Source organism: Pelodiscus sinensis, chromosome 1, assembly GCF_052426305.1.
Source record: "Pelodiscus sinensis isolate ZL-2025 chromosome 1, ASM5242630v1, whole genome shotgun sequence".
Lineage (NCBI taxonomy): Eukaryota > Metazoa > Chordata > Testudines > Trionychidae > Pelodiscus > Pelodiscus sinensis.
The window spans coordinates 172,215,016-172,234,697 of record NC_143052.1 but is presented as its reverse complement, the minus strand read 5'-3'; the positions used below and the strand labels follow the sequence as shown (position 1 = coordinate 172,234,697).

Genomic DNA, 19,682 nt, shown 5'->3' with positions numbered 1-19,682 from the left:
TTTTTTTTTTGGAGATAAGCCGGAGAAAAGCGTCCAGACTGGCGCGATCCTCTGGAATAAAGCCCTAGGAAGTAGGAATAAGAGATCCTCCGGAATAGGGCTTTATTCCAGAGGATCGCGCCAGTCTGGACGCTTTTCTCCGGCTTATCTCCAAACCGGAAAAAAGCGGCGGCCATGAAATGCAATATTTAAATCCCCCGCGCATTTGCCTCTTTCAAAGTTCTACATTAGCATGCCTATTTCATAATAGGCGGCCAGTGTAGGCACGGCCAAACAGTTTGCGCTTTTCCATTTGTTTCCATTTCTCAGTCTTGCGGAAATTCAAGCGGCCAGTGTAGACAGCTGGCTAGTTTTTCCGCAAAAGCAGATGATTTTGCAGAAAAACTTGCCAGTCTAGACACAGCCTACATGTTTTGTTAGTCTTTAAAGTGCTACTATACTATTCTTTGTTTTTTAAGTTTAACTTAATGAGTGTTAACTATAAAGTTTATTATATTGTGGTAGTACCTAGGAGCCCTAGTTTTCCTTCTCAATTCTGCATTCTTTTTGTAATAATCTATTTTGCTGTAATCTGAGTGCTCTCAGACCAGCACTTTACTGAAATCTTTAAGGACTTTTTCATGCATACCTCTAACTTTTGTGAACCTTAATCCAAAAAGCACACAGTTATGGTAGTGAACACCTTTCTGCACATTGAAGTCAGCTGTGGATTCACACTCTAAAAGTGCTCATGACAAAGCTCCTGGATTGCGTCCTCTGCCATACAGGTTAAACCTCTCTAATCCAGCACTCTCTGGTCTGGCAACATCCGTGGTCCCGCATGATTTTAGTTAGCCACATGTCTACTTATCCTGGATGTGGCCAAGTTTCTCATAAGAACATAAGAACGGCCATACTGGGTCAAACCAACGGTCCATCCAGCCCAGTATCCTGTCTGCCAACAGTGGCCAATACCTAGATGCCCCAGAGAGAGGGAACACAACAGGTAATCCTCACGTGATCCCTTCCCTGTCACCCACCTCCACAAAAATAGAGGCTAGGGACACCATTCCTACCCACCTCATGGTCCCGTAGAGTTTGTTTACAGCCACTAATCCTGGTACTCTGTGTTCTGTGCTGTTATTTAGCTCTAATTTACCCCTAAATGTCTTCTAAGAGCCCAGTAAACAGTGTAAGTGTTGGTAATGTTGCTAGAAAATATTGATCTCCTGTGGTCCTGCAAATTCTCTGCATCAGCACCAGTCAGGTCATGAACGTGCCAGACTACAAGGTTCAACCTGTACCTTATTTCCACACACACACACACACACACACACACAAAAGCTGAGTGCTGGAGACATATTTAGAGTTGTTTGGAAAAGTAAGGCTAACTGTTTAGTTCCAATGCCGTCTTCAACCTTCTTCATTATCTTATAAAATGGCATATAAATTCTTCATATTTAAAAGAAAGTTTCTTCACTTTCTCAATAATCTGATTGCTGAGGTTGCTATTCATATTTGCAATAGATGGAAACCATCACAGAATTTTTTAAAGTTCTCAAAACGTAATTATTCTTTCTTTTGATTTGCAGTAATAGCTCATTATGTTCAGCATTCCAGAATAGTTTTATCTTGCTGGGTTAGTACATGTAGCTTATGTTTAAAGAATATTCTAGTCAAGTTATATTGTATTGCTTGAAATACAGCTTCCTGTATATATTTGTTTAAAGGTTGAAACTTTCTGTGTAAATCCTCTGCCTCAGTCAGTGTTAACCACCTCTGCCTTCTTCGTTTGTCCAGTTTTTCATACAATGTAAACCCTGCTGCACAAGTTTCCTTAAAGGAATTTGAGCTACCTGGAATTAATGAAGTTTCTTTCTCTGCTCCATGTCATTATATGGAGGTAGAAAGACGCATTCTAGTTTCTCAGTGTTTCCTTGTCTGTCATTTTCATGTTACTTATGAAAATGTTTTTCGATCAGTGAATGTACCTACTTTTTGCGTGGTTGGTGGGGTGTATGCATGTGAGTTCTGAATATCAGGATATTTTTCAGAATTTCCACAGAAGGTTACAACGTTTATCTGCATCTTGCTCTCTTTCTGCCCTCTCAAGCACAATACAGTAAACTTCCGATAATCCAGCACCTTTAGGACCCAGGGGGTGCCGGATTATCAAATATGCCGGACTATTGGAAGGGGGGGCTATGAGGGGTCTGACCCCAGGCCCCTCATAGCCCCCCCTTCCGATAGTCCAGCTCTACCCCAGGCGTCCCTGATTCAGCCGCTGCTGGTCAGTTTCAGCAGCGGCTGAATCGGGGACTCCTGCAGCAGAGCAGCTGGGGTGCTGCCGGGTTGGTGTGGTAGTGCCGACCCTTGGCACGGCGAGACCAACCCAGCAGCACCCCAGCTACTCTTGGGGACGCCAGTGGCAGAGCAGCTGGGGTGCTGCTGGGTTGGTCCAGCAGCGCTGCTCCTCGGCGCTACTGAACCAACCCGGCAGCACCCCAGCTGCTCTGCCCCAGGTGTACCCAAGTCAGCCATTGCTGAAACTGATCAGCGGCTGACTCCAAGAAGCCCGAGGCAGAGCTGCTCTGCCCCGGGCTTCCTGGAGTCAGCTGCTGGTCAGTTTCAGCAGTGGCTGAATCAGAACGCCTGGGGCAGAGCAGCTGGGGGGCTGCCGGGTTGGTCCCACAGCACCGAGGAGCAGCGCTACTGGACCAATCCGGCAGCACCCCAGCTGCTCTGCCCCAGGCATCCCCAAGTCAGCTGCTGCTGAAACTGATCAGTGGCTGACTCCAGGAAGCCCGGGGCAGAGCAGCTCTGCCCGGGGCTTCCTGGAGTCAGCTGCTGGTCAGTTTCAACAGCAGCTGAATTGGGACGCCTGGGACAGAGCAGCTGGGGCGCTGCTGGGTTGGTCCCTGCAGCGCCGCAGCTCGGCGCTGTGGGGACCAACCCGGCAGCACCCCAGCCGCTCTGTCCCAGGTGTACCCAAATCAGCTGCTGCTGAAACTGACCAGCGGCTGACTCCAGGAAGCCGGGGAAGAGCAGCTCTGCCTCGGGCTTCCTGGAGTCAGCTGCTGATTAGTTTCAGCAGCGGCTGAATCGGGGACAGCTGGGGTGCTGCCGGGTTGGTCCCGCAGCCCCGAGGGGCAGCGCTAGGGTACCTACCTGGCAGCACTCCAGCTGCTCTGCCCCCGGCTTCTCCGATTCAGCCGCTGGTCACTTTTAGCAGCGGCTGAATCCGGGAAGCTGGGGGCATAGCAGCTCCAATGGTCGGGCTTCCTGGAGCACTTCTGGGTTCCTGATGGTGCCGGACCATCAGATGCCGAACCATCAGAGTTTTACTGTATTTGCTTAATCTATCAGCTGATATTTATTAAGCAAATTCCTCATTGAGCTATTTGCTGTTTTTCTTAAATGTTCAAATAGTTTGCAAATTGTACCTTATTAATTAGTGGAAAGAAATGTGACCAATTTTAATTTGTGGAATAAAACTGCTTTTAATTTTTGCCCATTTATAATTAATGCCTTTGTATATTATTGGCCAAATTCTCATTTACACTAGATGAATAGATTCCAAGTCCAGAAGGCGCTCTTGAAATCATTTAGTCTAGTATCAGAGGGGTAGCCGTGTTAGTCTGAATCTGCAAAAGCGATGAGGAGTCCTGTGGCTTTCTGGGTCCACAGGACTCCTCATCGCTTTTATTTAGTCTAGTGTTCTCAAACTTTTTGGCTCACGGCCCTCCCTACTCAACTTTTCACAGACCACCAGACGACCACCCATGATGACAAAATGCATTTTCTTATACTAATTTGAAATGAGGAGTAACGGTAGTTCGGACTAGGAAGCCTAGTCCGAACTACCTAGTCCGTGCTGCGTGTAGCCGCGCAGCACGGAGTCCGCACTAGCGGCCATTTAAAAATGGCGGCACCCGGCTTTATGCAAATGAAGCCTGGGAAATTCAAATCCCGGGCTTCATTTTCAACTCCGGTTGCCTACATTACCACCCTAGTTCAAACTAGGGTGGTAGTGTAGACATACCCTATTTCATATAAGGCTACCGGAACATGAAAACTATAAGCAGGTATTACATAAGAGACATATATAACCAATAAGAAGTATTATGAATCAAAATTATTAAACAGATTAAGCACTTTAACTTTGTCATATTAGTTTACCAAACTTTATTTTAAATAAAGTAAAATATTAATTTATGTATAATATAAAAAGTTTTAGTATTGTCTTTATTTATGGCAAAGGTGGGGAACTTTTTTGGGATCAGAGACCACTTACAGAAATATCAGTCGGGGGTTACACAAAAATGAGAAGCAAAAAACAAAAAAACTCCAATCCTCACTGAATTGCCCACCAACTGAGACACCTCTCTCCCCTGGTGCTTTAGCCCCATGTGGGACAAGAGGGGAGTACTGAGGTTCAGGGCTTGCCAAAAACCAAATTAACTCATCTGCAGCCCTGCGGTTAGTAGATTTTGTGCCTCCCCCACCCTCCCGCTCTGGGGTGGGGCCAAAAATGAGAGGTTCAGTGTGCCAGAAGAGGCTCCCAGGGAATGGGATAGGGATGGGGGTCTAGGATCTGAGCAGGAGGTGGGGTGAGGGTGTAAGGTCTGGGAGGCAGGTAGCAAGCAGGAGCAGGCTGGGGTGGAGAGATCTGGGAGGAAGGGTGTATGAGTGGGGGTCTCAGCATGAGGGTAATGCATAAGGGAAATGAGGATGGGGGGTCATACCTGGCTTTGCATCCCCAAGTGTTCCCAGGCACCACAATTCTGGCCAATGGAAGCAGCAGGAAGAGCCTCCAGGCAATGCTTCCCTGTACTGCCATTCCCCTATCCTGAGGGAAGGGGGAGAAGCAGCATGTGGAGCTGCTTGCTCCCCCTGCAAGCTAGATCCAATCCACGAGTCTCAGGACTTCCTCCTCCCCCCCCCCCCCCCAGGTACCTGGCGCTGGCACTCCAACCTTGCAATGGAGGGACTGCAGGGCTGGAGCACCAACGTGGGCTCCCCACTGCAGGGGTGAGAGCTGAGCCTTGAGCTAGGGTCCCAGCTGCAAGATGGTGGAATGCCACTAGTGGTCTGTGGACTGCACTTTGAGAACTACTGATTCTATCTCTCCTCCTGCATAGCACAGACACAGAACTCCCCCAAAATACTCCTGGAGCTCATATTCTAGTAAAACATATAGTCTTGATTTAAAAATTGTCAGTGATGGAGAATTTGCTCCAATGATTAATTATTCTCGCGGTTAAAAATGTATGCCTTTTTTCCAGTTTGAATCTGTCTACCTTCACCACTGTATCATGTTATATCTTTCTGTGCAAAACCAAAGAGCCCATTAGTAAATATTTGTTCCCCAGGCAGATTCTAATAGACTGTAAGTAAGTCACCCATTCACCTTTTCTTTGTTAAGCTAAATAGATTGAGCTCTTTGAGTCTGTCACTTACAAACAGGCTTTCTAATCCATTAATCATTCTTGTAGCTTTTCTCTGAATGCTGTGAAGGTTTTCAACCTCCTTCTTGAATTGTGGGCACCAGCATAGGATACAGTAATCCAATAGCAGTAGCAGTGCCTGAGATGGAGGTAAAACAGCCTCTCTACTCTTTAACTCAAGATCCTATATATGCACCCAGAAAGTGTGCCTTTTGGCCATGGCACCACACTGGGATCTCATATTCACCATGACCCCAAATATTTTTTTCAAACTAAATGCATCTAAAACACAGTTAGTGTAATAGAACAATCAGATGGATGTTAAATTACAATTTAAGGTCGTTTGCTCAACCAAAACATTATTAAGGGACCTTATGGTAAATAGAAATCAGCAACTAATGAGTCCAGTTCCTCCTTTGAGGATCTGGGTGCATGTTGTAGATGCTATTATGTTTTTATTTATTACACTCTCTATTAAGGAATTTTGTAAATCTCTTCTCATCTCAGTTAATATGCCTAGAATTTTGCTCTCTCCTGCTCTTTTTTTAATCTCTTCAAGTAAGGGTGTATTGTATTGGCAGGGTGTTATTCCTTTTAGCTGTATTTCTGAAAAATATAAAGCTTCTGAGATAGGCTTCAAAGGATTCCCAATATGTTAGAGAGGATTCAACAATGCTTTTATTGTCTTTTGCCTCAGATTGTAAGTCTGGCTAGTTAAGCAATAAAGTACCTCCTCCAAGGAATTAGTTGCCTGTCTTATTGTAAATGTAATAATGCCATTGCACAGTTGGAGATATATACGGAAGTTATAGTTGTGTGAGGTTTTTAGAAATCAAAAGTAGTGCAGTCCTACAGGATACAGTTATGCATGGAGGAGTAATTCATAAATTCTCTCTCTTTTGAGAACATATACCTCAAAAGAGTGACCACATATAATTATTTCATATGATGCTGTATAATTAGGATAACTTGGAATTCCCTTAATTTTAACAGCTGTAATTATGTCATTACATTTGACAGGGCAAGGTTAAAATCCCCTCTTTCTATCATAGTTTAGGAAATTCTGTAGGTTCTAATAATAGTTCACTAAAGGAAAGTGGAGACTTTACCTTTGGGGTTTACACTTTAGTTAAAATAACAGTCTGTACATTTATCTGTGCTGGCAGGATGACAAACCTTCCTACTTTATAGGGTTTTATTTTACATACATTATTAAAATTGCTGTGCCTTTAGAATAACTAGATCATGGTGAAAGAAAATGAAACCACAGTCATCACCTTTTTTGTTTCCTGTTTCTGAAAGACTTTTTCTTTTGGCTTTCCTTGTAAAAATATCATCTTGCTTTCTGTTTTATTAGCTAATTAATTCCTCACATTCCACATGGGTACATTTAATCCTGTCATTTATTATGTATTACAGATAAATGATTTGTGATCAAATGTTTATTCTCTTATTTTCCTCCCGAGTTTCTTTCCTAGAAGTATTTTTACGTTTTTTCTGTATACAATTCATTTCAAAATCTGAATAAATGAGCCTTGTAAAACTATAAGTATCAGCCCTGCAAATTTGTACACTTTTACAGCTAAGACCTACAGGATGCTGAGCATTGACTTCAATTAATATTTTAGGCATTCAGCATCCCCATGCGAGTGCTCAGTATCTTGCAGGATTAAGCCTTTAGTGGTTACTAATGCTATTAGTCTCCTTGAAGTTAACAGAACTACTTGCATAAAGAAGGATTTGTGGTACTGGGTTCCTATTGTCCTATCATTAATTTTTTTTTCATTATCATCATACTGCATTATGGGCAAAGAACTGGATTGTGAGTGTGTAAACCTGGAGTGAGTGTTATTCAGATCCTGTTCATTTCTAATTTAAAATATTCCTTTTACAGACTCAATGTGCTTAGTTACATTTTTCTCTATAAATAATTCACCTTTAAGATTTATGATGAACAGAAGCATCTCATCCAAGTGAAACTTTCTGGAAAGTCCTACTCTGCTCAACAACAGTCAGATATTTGAAACAAGCTTTGTAAAACTACATTAGTTTGGTTTGAAGCTTGTAAAATATTACCAGATTCTCTCTCATCCTCCCTCCCCGGCACCTGGAAGGTTAAATTAAATGCAGGACTCAACTGAGATTAACACAACAGAAGACAACAGATTCAGAAGATGGTTCACTGTTGCCCTGCAACATGTATAGTCATTTATATTGGTGCAAAAAAAGTGAATGCAAAGTGGGTATAAAATATTACCATTCTGATTTGGCAGCATTTTACACCCATTTTGCAATGGGATCATTGACTGCATGTGGTCACAGTTATTGGTCCCCCGTTTCAAAAACTCCAATTGTCCGGCATCCAGTGGTCTGGCACTCCTGATAGTCCGGCACCAACTGGAACCCGGAAGTGCTCCAGCCAGCTGACCAATTGGAGCTGCTCTGCCCCTGGCTTCCTCAAGTCCGCCGCTGGTCAGTTTCAGCAGCGGTGGACTTGCGTAAGCCGGGGGCAGAGCAGCTGGGGTGCTGCCGGGTTGGTCCTGCAGCGCTGCCCTCTCCCACGCTGAGCAGTTCACCACCGACACCCCCCACCACCGCCACACACCCCAGACCCCTCATAGCCCCCCCTTCCAGTACTCCAGCATATCTGATAATCCAGCACCCCCTGGCTCCTAAAGACGCCGGCTTATCGGAAGTTTACTGTGTTAATGTACAACCTGAGCAACTGTACCATGCACTGATGTTGTCAGAAGGAATGCATGGCGGAGTCACAGGAACTCCTGCTGATCCATGATCCAAGCAAAAATATTAATTTTTTTATCATAACTCCCATATCCTGCAGCTAATTGAAGGAATAACATAAGAACATAAGAATGGCCATACTGGGTCAGACCAAAGGTCCATCCAGCCCAGTATCCTGTCTGCCAACAGTGGCTAATGCCAGGTACCCCAGAGGGAGTGAACCAAACAGGTAATGATCAAGCAATCCCTCTCCTACCATCCATCTCCACGTTCTGACAAACAGAAGCTAGGGACATCATTCCTTACCCATCCTGGTTAATAGTCATTAATGGACTTAAATTCATGGAGGTTATCTAGTTCTCTTTAAACCCTGTTATAGTCCTAGCCTTCACACGCTCCTCAGGCAAGTTCCACGGTTGACTCTGCGCTGTGTGAAGAAGAACTTCCTTTTATTTGTTTTAAGCCTGCTGCCCATTCATTTCATTTGGTGGCCCCTAGTTATTATATTATGGGAACAAGTAAATAACTTTTCCTTATTCACTTTCTCCACACCACTCATGATTTTACGTACCTCTATCATATCCCCCCTTAGTCTCCTCTTTTCCAAGCTTTTAAAGTCCTAGTCTTTTTAATCTCTCGTCAATGGGACCTGTTCTAAATTCCTAATCATTTTAGTTGCTCTTCTCTGAACCAGTTTCTAATGCCAGTATATCTTTTTTGATATGAGGAGACCACATCTGTACTCAGTATTCAAGATGTGGGCATACCATGGATCTATATAAGGGCAATAAGATATTCTCCGTCTTATTCTCTATCCCTTTTTTAATTATTCCTAACATCTTGTTTGCTTTTTTGACTGCCGCTGCACACTGCGTGGATGTCTTCAGAGAACTATCCATGATGACTCCAAGATCTCCTTCCTGATTAGTTGTAGCTAAATTAGCCTCCATCATATTATATGTATATTTTGGGTTATTTTTTCCAATGTGCATTACTTTACATTTATCCACATTAAATTTCATTTTCTATTTTGTTGCCCAATCACTTAGTTTTGTGAGATCTTTTTGAAGTTCTTCACAGTCTGCTTTGGTCTTAACTACCTTGAGCAGTTTAGTATCATCTGCAAACTTTCCTACCTCACTGTTTACCCCTTTCTCCAGATCATTATTGAATAAGTTGAATAGGATTGGTCCTAGGACTGACCCTTGGGGAACACCGGTAGTTACCCCTCTTCATTCTGAAAATTTACCATTTATTCCTACCCTTTCTTTCCTGTATTTTAACCAGTTCTCAATCCATAAAAGGATCTTTTCTCTTATCCCATGACAACTTAATTTACATAAGAGCCTTTGGTGAGGGACCTTGTCAAAGACTGTGGAAATCTAAGTACAATATATCTACTGGATCTCCCTTGTCCACATGTTTGTTGACCCCCTCAAAGAACTCTTAGGGTATGTCTACACTACAAAGTTAGTTCAAACTAACGGACGTTAGTTCGAACTAATATTCATAGGCGCTACACTAGCGCTCCGCTAGTTCGAATTTAAATCGAACTAGCGGAGCGCTTAGTTCGAACTAGGAAAACCTCATTTTACGAGGATTAAGCCTAGTTCGAACTTACTAGTTCGAATTAAGGGGTGTGTAGCCCCTTAATTCGAACTAGTGGGAGGCTAGCCCTCCCCAGGTTTCCCTGATGGCCACTCTGGCCAACACCAGGGAAACTCTATTGCCCCCCTCCCGGCCCCGGACCCCTTAAAGGGGCACGGGCTGGCTACGGTGCCGGTGCCAGGTGCAAGCCTGCCAGCACCCAGCCAGCAGACCCTGCACCTGGCATGGCACAGAGCCACCCACCCGATGTCCCCCAGCCCTCCCCCTCTTCCCGGGACCAGGCTGGCGGCTCCCGGGAGCTTGCCCGGGACCGCAAGAGGCGGGCACCTTCCTGGGCTAGTGCGGACATCGTGGACCTCGTCCACGATCTCCGCACTAGGCACAGGAAAGTGGCTGGCTAGGGCAGGAGAGCTGCCAGCCTGGCCACCCAGGAGCAGGTGTGCATGAAAATCAAGGGGGTCCACTGAGACCCCTGACCCTGAGCTTACAATGGCCGTACTGGGTCAGACCAAAGGTCCATCTAGCCCAGTAGCCTGTCTGCTGACAGCGGCCAACCCTATGGACCCTGGAGGGGATGGACCAAAGACAGTGACCAAGCCATTTGTCTCGTGCCATCCCTCTCCAGCCTTCCACAAACTTGGGCAGGGACACCACTCCTACCCCCTGGCTAAGACTACTCCATGGACCCAACCTCCATGACTTGATCTCACTTCCCTTTAAACTCTGTTCTAGTTGTAGCCTTCACAGCCTCCTGCAGCAAGGAGTTCCACAGGTTAACTATTTGCTTTCTGAAGAACAACTTTCTCTTACTAGTTTGAAGCCTGCTACCCATTCTTTCCTTTGGTGTCCTCTAGTCCTTCTTTATGGGAACTCATGAAGAACTTTTCTCAATGCACCCTCTCCACCCAACCCCTGCTTTTAGAGACCTCTATCCTGTACCCGCTCCATCTCCTCTTTTCTAAGATGAACAGTCCCAGTCTCTGTAGCTTCTCTTCATCTGGGACCTGTTCCCAACCCCTGATCATTGTAGTTGCCCTCCCCTCTCCCAGCCATTCTCTTCCCCTCTCCCACCTCCTTTTCCCAGTCTCCCCCAGTTTTGTTCAATAAAGACAGAGTCAATGTTGGAAGAAACGTTATCTTTATTTTGTACATCAAGAAAAGGGGCTAGGGAAGGGTAAGTGGAAGGAGGTGAGGGAAGAATGGGGTACGAGCCCCCGATGGGGAGGACTGGGCTGGCTCTGCGGGCTTCTCGGGGTGGAAGCTCTCCTGCAGCCCCCCAATTGCCCCCTCTCCCCAGATGGCAGCCTGCGGCAAGTGCAGCCGGGCTGATGGCCGAGTGCTGTGATGTGCCCAGTGTGGGCACTCCGGGCACTCCAAGCCAGGACTGCTTTGCAAGCGGGGCACCCCGAGAACTGTCTGTCCGGGGTGGGGGTCGGGTCCCTTTAAGCGCAGCCCTCGGCTAGCCTGAGACAGCATCTCCACGCTCTAAGTCCTCCTCTGATGCCCTGTCGGCACTGCTTCCGGCCATCCTTAAGCCCTGTTCAGGGTCCACTTAATGTGGACATGCTAGTTCGAATTAGCAAAACGCTAATTCGAACTAGTTTTTAGTTCTAGACGCGTTAGTTCGAATTAGCTTAGTTCAAATTAACTAATTCGAACTAAGTTAGTTCGAACTAACTCTGTAGTGTAGACATACCCTAATAGATTAGTAAGACATGATTTCGCTTTACAAAAACCATGTTGACTTTTGCCCAACAAATTATGTTCTTCTATGTGTCTGACAATTTTATTCTTTACTAGTTTATTAGTTGAAATTGTTTCAACTAATTTGCCCGGTACTAACGTTAAATTTACTGGTCTGTAATTGCTGGGATCGCCTCTAGAGCCCTGTTTAAATATTGGTGCTACATTAGCTATCTTCCAGTCATTGGATATGGAAGATGATTTAAAGAGGCAGTTACTCACCCTGTGCAGTAACGATGGTTCTTCGAGATGCGTGTCCCATGCGTGCTCCACTGTAGGTGTCGGGCTTGTCCCGGCGCCGCAGATCGGAGAATTTTCATAGCCGTAGTCTGCCGGACCGCACATGCGCGAAGCGCGGCTCGTGCTCTTTCACGCCGTTTGTGTTTGCGCAGTCCAGCCCCCACCAGTTCCTCCTGATCCTCTTGGCCTGAAAGACAAATAGAAATTCCGAAGAGGAGAGGAGGGCGGGTCGTGGAGCACCCACGGGACATGCATCTCGAAGAACCATCGTTACTGCACAGGGTGAGTAACTTCCTTTTCTTCTTCGAGCAGTGTCCCGTGGGTGCTCCACTGTAGGTGAATTTGCAGCAGTAGCCCCTGAAAGGAGGGGGGTTCAGAGCTATCGTGCTGCGGCTGTGGACAGCACCGCTGTTGCCACTGCTCCTTCTGGAAGGTGAAGGTTGGGAATGGCATAGTGCTTGGCAAAGGTGAAATTTGACGACCATGTAGCAGCCCTACAAATGTCTTTTAGAGGGATGCCCTTCAGGAATGCAGTTGATGTAGCGACTGCATGCGTGGAATGCGCTGTCAGATTCTGCAACAGTGGTCTACTATGTAGGGTATAGCATTCCTTTATGCAGTTCACTATGATTGACAAAATGCGCTGTGCTGACAACGGTTGACCCTTAGAACGATCGGCTGTAGACACGAATAGATTGTTTGTCTTCCTGATGGACCTAGTCCTGTCTATGTAGAAAGCTAGGGCACGTCTGGCATCCAAAGTGTGTAACCGAGCTTGTTCTGCTGAGATGTGGGGCTTTGCGTAGAAAGTGGGAAGCACTATCGGCTCATTGATGTGAAATTTTGAATTCACTTTCGGAAGGAAGGTGGGTTGAGGACGTAAAATGACTCCTTGATCGGTAAACAGAGTGTATGGGAGTAAAGCCGATAAGGCAGCCAGCTCACCAACCTGTCTTGCAGAGGTTATTGCAGTGAGAAAGATAACTTTCATTGTGAGAGTGCGCAAGTTGCATGTGGCCAAGGGCTCAAAGGGTTTTTGAGTTAACGTATTAAGAACTAGCTCTAGGTCCCATGGTTGCGCTGGCTGTGTTCGGTGTGGAAAAAGATTAGCCAAGCCTTTCATGAAGCGCCGCATCGTCGGGTGAGAGAAAACTTAGTAACCATCTACCGTGTGGTGTAACGCAGTGATTGCGGCAACATGCACTCTAATAGAGGCACAGCTGAGAGAAGAGCTCTTGAGGTGCACGAGGTAGTCTAGGATATGGTGGATGGGCATGGAGTAGGGATCCAGGGATGCCAACGCGCACCATGCAGAAAACCGTGCCCATTTGTGAATATAGGTGGATCTCGTGGATAATTTTCTGCATTGTAAAAGAATGTGTTTGACCTCTTGCGAACAGATCATTTCTGTTTGTTGGAACCAGCTAGGAACCATGCTGTCAGTGCCAGAAGATCAATCTGGGGATGGAACAGACACTGATTGTTCTGGACAAGAAGGCCGTGCCTCTTGGGCAGAGGGAATGGACGACGCGCTGACATCTGATGGAGGTAAGGAAACCACGTTTGTCTTGGCCAAAAAGGAGCTATCAGGATTACAGTGGCTTTGTCCATTAGTATCTTTTCTAGTACTCTGGGGATTAGAGATGTGGGAGGGAACGCATACAGCAGTTGATGACTCCAGTCGTATAGGAAGGCGTCTCCCTTGGAGTTCCGACCTATTCCTGCCCTTGGGGGCATTTGGCATTCATACTGGTCGCAAATAGGTCCACTCTTGGAAATCCCCAGGAGCGGAATATGGTTAAGAGGACTTCCAGGTGAAGCTCCCATTTGTGCTTCAGGGAAAAATGTCTGCTCAGTGCTATAGAGTTCTGCTGACCGGGTAAGTATTTTGCAATCAGGGAGATTTTGTGGAGGATGCACCAATTCCATAAGGCAATTGCCTCGGCGCAAAGTGACCGGGATCGGGCCCTTCCCTGCCTGTTTATATAGTATACCGTCGTCATGTTGTCGGTAAAAATTTGGATAGTTTGGGCACGAATCTTTGGGAGAAAGTGACGACAGGCATTGCGCACTGCTCGCAGTTCTAGGAGATTGATATGCATCATCGACTCCGCCGGGGACCAAAGCCCTTGTACCTGATTGTGTTCCAGATGCGCACCCCAGCCTAATAAGGATGCGTCGGTTGTATTGTCGGTTGTTGGCGATGAAATGGAACACCAGACATCAGATTTTTGGGGACTGTCCACCAAGTTAAAGAATTCGTGACATGCATGGGGATTGATACTCATTTGTGGACATCTTGAACATTTGGAGTGTAAACCGTAACTATCCAGTGCTGAAGGCAACGGAAGTGTAGTCTTGCATGTTCGACGACGTATGTCGTGGCTGCCATGTGTCCCATAAGCCGGAGACATTGTAGGACCGAGGGTCTGGGACTGGTGGTGATGGCCTGTATAAGATCTTGCATTGCTTGAAATCTGGTTATTGGCAATAGAGCATGAGCAGTGGTTGAATCGAGTTGTGCGCCTATGAATTGTATCGATTGGTGTGGCATCATGGCTGACTTTGGAATGTTGATGATCAGGCCCAAGGTTTCAAAAACTGTTTTTGTGAGGCGTGTCACATGCAGAGCCTCCGCCGCTGAAGGCGCCCTGATTAGGCAGTCATCTAGGTAGGGGAATATTATTACATCTAGACGTCATAGGTATGCTGTTACTACTGCCAACGTCTTGGAGAAAACCCTGGGAGCCGACGAGAGACCGAAGGGAAGGACCTTGTATTGGAAATGGCCTGCTCCTAATTGAAAGCGTAGAAATCGTCTGTGAGCCGGGTGTATCGCTACATGAAAGTAGGCGTCCTGTAAATCGAGGGACATGAACCAATCTCCGCTGTGAAGGGCTGGAATGATAGTGGCTAGGGTAACCATTCTGAAGCGGTGCCTCCGCAGATACCGATTTAATCCTCTGAGGTCGAGAATCGGTCTCCATCCCCCTGATTTTTTCTCTGTTAGGAAATATCGGGAATAGAACCCTCGTCCCTGGAACTGTTTTGGTACTATTTCTGTTGCTCCAATGGTGAGGAGGTGATCGACCTCTTGTTGTAAGAGGGGCTCGTGAGATGGGTCCCTGAAAAGGGATGGAGTGGGGGGGTTGGCTGGGGGTAGAGTTGTGAATGGAATGGTATGCCCTAGCATGATTGTTTGCAATACCCATCTGTCAGTGGTGATGTGAGACCATCGGTGTTCGAAAGGTCTCAGGCGGTGATGGAATAATGCCTGTGGAGGTTTTGGATGGGTGTTCAGCGGAATGGTGCACAGTCCCTCGACTGGGATGTCAAACTTGTTGCTTGGCATTTAGATGGCCAGATGTTTTTGGCTGAGGTCTTCTTTTCTGCTGGCACTGCCTCTTGCGTTGCTGGTCCTGCTTCCTGTATTGGGATGGCTGAAAGGCGAACGATCTCTGTCTCTGATAGGGAGTATACCTTTTCCGACGAAAGGGAGGCGTATACATGCCTAGAGTCTTGAGTGTGGTTCTAGAGTCTTTACCTGAATGAAGCACCTGATCAGTTTTGTCAGAGAAGAGATTCTGTCTGTCAAAGGGTAGGTCCTGGACTTTGGCAAGAAGGTCTTTAGGAACTGCTGCCTGGTGTAGCAACGAGGCCCTGCTCATGACCACGGATGTAGCTGTGGTACGCGCTGCAGTGTCAGCCATGTCCAAAGCTATGTGGAGAGCTGTTCTGGAAGCTGTATAGCCCTCTTGGACCACCACTTTAAGGACTTCCCTTTTGCCCTCGGGTAGATGTTCCAGTAGGGGCGCTAGTTTGGCATAGTTATCAAAGCTATGATTAGCTAATAGCGCTGCATAATTTGCCATCCGGAGTGTAAGGGTAGCAGACGAGTAGACCTTTCGTCCGAAGACGTCTAGCTGTTTCATGTCCCTGTCCGGGACACTCGGTCTTTGCTGCGGGCCCCTCCTTCTTTGTTGGGCCGCATCGGCAACCAGAGAATTCGGTTGAGGATGAAAGAAAAGAAACTCCATCCCTTTCGCCGGAACGTAGTATTTTTTTGTCTGCTTTTTTGTTGGTGGCCAGTGCAGAAGCTGGCAGCTGCCATATGTCATCAACAATCTCCAGAATGGCATCATCCAATGGGAGAGCCACCTTCACCTGCTGTGAAGGCTGAAGGTTCCTAAGCAGGTGGTGGGATTTCTGCTGAACTTCCGCAATCTGTACTTTTTGTGATACCGCCACTCTTTTGAAAAGGTCTTGAAACTGTCGAAGGTCGTCTGACGGAGATGTGTCTTCCTGGAATACAGCATCATCGGGCGAGGAAGAGGATTGGTCGGTAGGAGATTGGTGTTGAGACTCATCCTCAGTGGTATGTTGTAGGAGCACCTGAGGCTCGGGTAGTTGGGGAGGCGGGATACCTGATGGAGTTGGTGGTCTGGCTGTTGCCGGTAAGGATTGACACTCCCTGCTGGGTGGTGTGTGTGACCAATGAGGAGAATAGGATACCGAGGAATGTCGAGAATGGAAGTAGTGCCTATAATAACGGTGTTCTGGTGACCTATGATAATATGAGGAGCGGTGCGGAGATCTGGAATAGTAACCGGATCTGTGAGAGGTATAATACCCATAGCGACTGGAGCGTGATAGAGACCTGGGAGATCGAGATCGTTCTCTGGATCTCGGGGTTGGTGGAGGTGACCGGTGATAACTGCGTCTTGGCGAGATACGTGGAGAGTGGTAAACCCTCTGTGAGTGTCTCATAGATTGGGGGGAGAGTCCTGATGAAGGAGAAGGCGGTTCCGGTGAAAATTGGATGTTTTCTGGTGAGGGAGAAGGTGTAATGATTCTCCTCGATATTCGGTGCGTGGATAAAGCAGTCCATCCCGCAGAAGGTCGTGCAGGCTGCACATCTCCTTCAGTCAGTGCCAATGATGCCATGTCAAGAGGTGGAGAACACCTCGAGCCGGGGTGAGTTCCCGCACCGTAGAGTTGCTCGGCGCCGGCGAGTTACTCGGTGCCAGCGAAGGGCGTGTTGCCCGAGCATCCTACGGTGCTGGGGGGCGACACAGTGCCGGCGATGTGCTCGGTGCTGGAGGTTCTTTCGGTGCCGAGATGGGAGTCGGTGCCATAAGAGTGGTCTGCGCTGGGGCCGCTTGCGGTGCCGCAGTAGTGGGTGGTGCGGAGGGTGTTCTCGGTGCCGCATGTGATGTCGGTGCCGGGAAAGGCTTCGGTGCCGATGATAACTTAGGCGCCTGAATAGTCGCGGGCTGCAGCGCCGAGGTACTGCGGCAGTGCTTCGCCTTAGAAGGGCCACGCACGCCCGAGGTACCAGGTTTGTCCCCCACGCTAACACGCGTCAGGGGAAGAGAACGAGAAGGCGATGGTCTTTTCTTCGCTTTCTTTGGGGACGGCTTGGCTGAGGGAGCAGGAAGGGATCCGGGAGTTGCTCCATCTTGTGGCTGTAATGCCCTATCGAAGAGGAGCATTTTGAGTCTCATGTCCCTGTCCTTCCTCGCTCTCGCGGTAAGTTTGGAACAGTGAGGGCACTTCTGGGGTATGTGCCCCTCATCCAAACAGCGAATGCAGAGAGCGTGACCGACAGAGGCAGGCATTGCTTCACGGCATGAGCTGCACTTTTTAAAACTGGGAGAACCCGGCACGGTCGCCTCTGTCTTCTTCTGACGGGAGTCAAGAAGAAAACTATTTACAGTAGAAGACTATTTACAGGTAACTTCTGAAGAAAAAAAATTTTTTTTTTAACTAGAACGACTACGACTAATACTAATGTAACTATATAACTGGAAAGAACTAACTATGAACTAATCTAACTAAATCTTATAGGTTCTTCCTCTCTCTCAGCCTGACAGAGTCTGAGGAGAAAACAGTATTCCGTCCGCGGCTGAGGACGGTCAGGAGGAACTGGCGGGAGCCGGACCGCGCGAAAACAAACGGCGCGAAAGAGCACGAGCCGTGCTTCGCGCATGCATGGTCCGGCGGACTACGGCTACGAAAATTCTCCGATCTGCGGCGCCGGGACAAGCCCGACACCTACAGTGGAGCACCCATGGGACACTGCTCAAAGAAGAAGGATAGGTTACAATCCATAGTTAATAGTTTCTCAGCTTCACATTTGAGTTCTTTCAGAACTCTTCGGTGAATGCCATCCTGTCCCGGTTACTTGTAACTATTAAGTTTATCAATTAATTCCAAAACCTCCTCTAATGGTTGGTAAATATGTGCAGTGGCAGATCTACATCTTCACTATTCTTCAGGGGCACCCGTACTGGATCCCCATATTCCCTTGCACCTGGAGTCCCTGCAGCACTGTGCTTTGTTACACAGATGGTGCAAGAACCTGTCCTGCTTGGTCTTAACAAATCCCCCTTTGTGTCCTCTGTCTTCCCAGTGCAGAAGCATTACAATTAGTGCAATGTTTTTGGGGGCAAAATTTGTCACTGAGAAATCCTGGGTGTATGCAATCTCAAAAGATTTTTCCTTTTAATTACTAAAACAGACAATTTCTCTGAAGTGGCATTTGGTTTCTCATATTAGTAGACTTACTTTTTGTAAAGTTTATGTGCAGTGACAATTATAGCAGAGTGATGGCACCACATCCTAATAGCCAAAAGAAAAATGAGAACTTTCACAACATTGGGTATGGATGTTGTTTGGCAGGAAATCATTGTGGCTCACTCTTCCTGTCAAACAAGCAAATATGTCTGTACAATTTTACCCAATAGAAAATGCATCTCCCCCATCAGCAGCACCAGAAAATGACAAAACAATCAGACTGTGGAAGAATGACTGCCCAACACCTTCAATGGAGCTCACACATTGCACCAGGGGAAAGGAACATTCATGCAAGAAGAAAACCCAGTATAGTCAGGGAAGCTGAAGGCTTGCTAAAGAGGCTGACTGTCAGTCCAATCCCATAGCAAATATCCACTACTGCTTCTGAACAGTGAGTCTAAGAGAATAACAGTATTTTTTTTGTTTTATTTTCATCCTGTTAATAAACATCTACAGTAGATATGAACTGCATACTAACAACTTGTCCAGTTTTTTTTACCAGTAGTAAATCAAAACATACTTTAAGGATATGGGTACGTATATACAGCACCGCATGGCTCAAAATAAGCTATGCGGTTTGAGCTGCGCAAATTGTGTAGCTTATTTTGAGATAGTCTATTTTGAAATTTGGCACTTTCTTCACAGCGCCAAATTTCAAAATAGACCACTATTCCAACAAATCCCTTAATCCTCATGGAACGAGGTTTACCAGGACATGGGAATAGCAAGCCTATTATTTCAAATGTATTTGAATACAGCACGTTAAATAATTTTAAATTAATAGAAAATCATTCATTCATCATGTGTTGAGGCGTTACTTCATCTTTCATTTGCATTTTGAAAGTGAAATACATAATTTTTTCAGCAAATTTAACCTGTTTCTATTTGAATTGTCTGTATATTTTTAAATATGTATTATTTGAAATCATTTCTATAAATAACCCTTGGGCTGTAGATTGTCCAGGAGCAAGTTGCAGACTGTATTCAATGTCTGAAATTTGATCTGCTTTGCTTTATTTTTAATGCACATGATGTTGTTAGTGGCCCCAGCTGAATGAGCGTAAGTCTTAGCATTAAGTAAGTTTCTTTAACAACCTTTTTTTTTTTTAAATGGCATATTCCCACCAGCAGACTCAGTCACTCTTTGTGGAAAGCAAACATAAAAATATCATGAACATAACGTAAGCAGATTCACTATCTGTCTTGATCAAAATGTTCACTCAAATAGTTTTGAGCTATTCCCTGAGACTTAGAATCTGATACCCTTATCTATATCAGGCCATACTCCATGTGATGGTATAGGGACAAGCTGCATTCTTTCCATGTGACTGGCCCCTACTCACACTT

General features: G+C 46.3%; 1 long non-coding RNA gene across 3 annotated transcripts in view; it reads left to right on the top strand.

The window, feature by feature from the left end:
* The window catches only part of LOC142820533 (uncharacterized), a 95,323-nt gene that overhangs the window by 1,016 nt on the left and 74,625 nt on the right, over nucleotides 1-19,682 (top strand). The window contains exons 2-3 of one of the 3 annotated variants that reach the window (XR_012897758.2): nucleotides 13,184-13,307; nucleotides 17,625-19,440. This is a non-coding gene — a long non-coding RNA (uncharacterized LOC142820533). Of the gene's footprint in view, nucleotides 1-13,183; nucleotides 13,308-17,606; nucleotides 19,441-19,682 lie in introns of those variants that run through there. The other 2 variants (XR_012897756.2, XR_016347884.1) reach the window with 2 other exon arrangements.